The following is a 2417-nucleotide window of genomic DNA, read 5'->3' as shown; positions in this document are numbered from 1 at the left end:
TCTATGCCAGCTCCCCTGGCCCCCCATGTCCTACCCGGGCAACCCGGAGGGGCTCGGATGGGCTCTGCACGGGCAGTGGTTTGCATTGAAGCCGACGAACACTAGCTCAGGGGTCCACATCTTGTAGAGCAACCTTGCTCTTTGACCCGGAAGGAGACAGCCCCTCACCCCTCAGACTCAGCCCTGAGAGATGGCCAGATACTCCGTGGAGGGCCGTGCCTCATGGCCTACCCAGCAGCAGGCAGGGGGCCCACGGTCCACAAAGGACAGCCTCCTCCAACAACAGTGCCTTATTTACCTGCTGGATGTCTATGCTACCTTGCCGTGAACAGTTAGATGCCTCTCCTTACCTGAAACTACTCAGGTGATCTTACCCACAATCGCTGGATGCATGTATCCTTAGCAGAGTGAGCCTAGGGGGGCCTGGGTGGCTCAGTCGGTTAAGTGCCCGACTTTGGCTCAGGTCATGATCTCACGGTCCGTGAGTTCGAGCCCCGCGTCAGGCTCTGTGCTGACAGCTCGGAGCCTGGAGCCTGCTTTGTACTCTGTTTCTCTCTCTGTCTCTCTCTCTCTCTCTCTCTCTCTCTCTCTGCCCCTCACCTGCTTGATCTCTCTCTCTCTCAAAAATAAACTTAAAAGGGGGTGCCTGGGTGGCTTGGTCGGTTAAGCGTCTGACTTCGGCTCAGGTCATGATCTCATGGTCCGTGAGTTCGAGCCCCACGTCGGGCTCTGTGCTGACAGCTCGGAGCCTGGAGCCTGCTTCGGATTCTGTGTCTCCCTCTCCCTCTGCCCCATCCCCTGCTTGTGCTCTCTCTGTGTCAAAAGTAGATAAATAAACATTAAAATAAATAAAGATTTTAGTTTCTTCAGGAAGCTCCACTCGTAATGTGGAGCTGGAACTCACAACCCCAAGATCAAGAGTCACAACCTCCTTGGACTGAACCGGCCAGGTGCCCCTATTTAACTTATTTTATTTTAAGTATATTTGTTTACTTAGAGAGAGAAGGAGAGACAGAATTCCTAGCGGGCCCCGTGCCCGTCAGCACACAGCCCAACGTGGGGCTCGATCCCACAACCCCCGGCGACCAGGACCTGAGCTGAAACCAAGAGTCAGATGCTTAACCGCCAGGCCCCCCTGTTTTACTTATTTTAGAACAAGCAAACACGCTCCCACCCCCACACGCTTTAGCTTGTGATTCCTGCTCCCAAGAACGCTCTCTGCTTTGAGGCATTCAGGCCCCAGGCAGAGAGGCGTTTTCTGATCACCTAACCTGGAATCCCTACCGTCCGCTGTTTTGATTTCCTCCAAACGGTTCCGACGTCCAGCCGCATGTCTGTGTGCTCCTGCGGGGAAGGTCAGTCTCCCCTGTGGAACAGCAAGCGAGTGAGGACCTCACGGGCACAGTGCACTCTGTTCATCTGTTCATGCTGCTAGGTGGGTGTCTCCCCTCGCCCCCCCCCACCCCGCCCAGCACACTGACCTCCACGCCCCTGCAGCCACCCAGTGGGGACACCTGCGTCTCCCCGCCCCCCCCCGCCCCTGCCTCCCCTGGCCTCCTCACTTCCCTACCTGGCTTTTGTCCACCCAGCAGGGTTATTTTAAGCACAGACATCAGGTTATGTCATGTGCAGTTTTAAGAGCCGCTCATTGCTTCCTTTTCCATTTTGAAGAAAAGCCAGGCTTTATCGTGCCCCAAAACACCTCCCACAATCCAGCTCCCAGTCACGTCAGTGGCTTTACTTCCTGCCCCCTGGTCGGCCATCTCTGTCCCACGCTGCACTGGCCTGGGACCTTGTTTCGGCACACTGCAACCGCACCCCTCCTTTGCAGGGCCCTTGAGATGATTCCTCCCTGTGCCTGAGATGTCCAGACTCAGTCTCTTCCACTCTCTACCTGGCTGGCTTCTCCTAATCCCTCAGTTCCAGCTCGAAGGTTAACCAGCTCAGATGTGGCCCTTCCCACCAGGTCAGTCTAACGGGGGACCCCTCTCTCCAGGGACCCCTGTACACCCTCCCATGCATTGTATCTCTGCCCCTGTATTGTCTGTCTCTGTTGCCAGAATGCGTGTGCCCCTGATGGGCCGCATCTGTCTTCTCCTCGGCCACATGCCCCCTGCCTGCAACCATCCTGTGCAGCCAGCAAATTATTGCCGAAGGAGAGAGTAAAAGAATCTTTGGCATCTTCATCAATATCTAGGATAAATGCATTTTCTCATCATAGCTCCTAGAGCATGATCTCAGCACAGGCAAGAGCCCCCCCAGGGCCCAGGGTCTCACATAAACCTTCACCCAGCCTCTTTCCTGAAATGCCCCACCGCACACTCGGGTCTAAGAACACACGGAGAGACATCACGAGGGGTGAGAACCCCCCGGGGCCAACCCCGTCTCTCACTCTCCAGGCCTGAGTTTATCTGGGA

Source organism: Prionailurus viverrinus, chromosome E2 (assembly GCF_022837055.1).
Source record: "Prionailurus viverrinus isolate Anna chromosome E2, UM_Priviv_1.0, whole genome shotgun sequence".
NCBI lineage: Eukaryota > Metazoa > Chordata > Mammalia > Carnivora > Felidae > Prionailurus > Prionailurus viverrinus.
Note: the sequence above shows the minus strand (reverse complement) of the source record.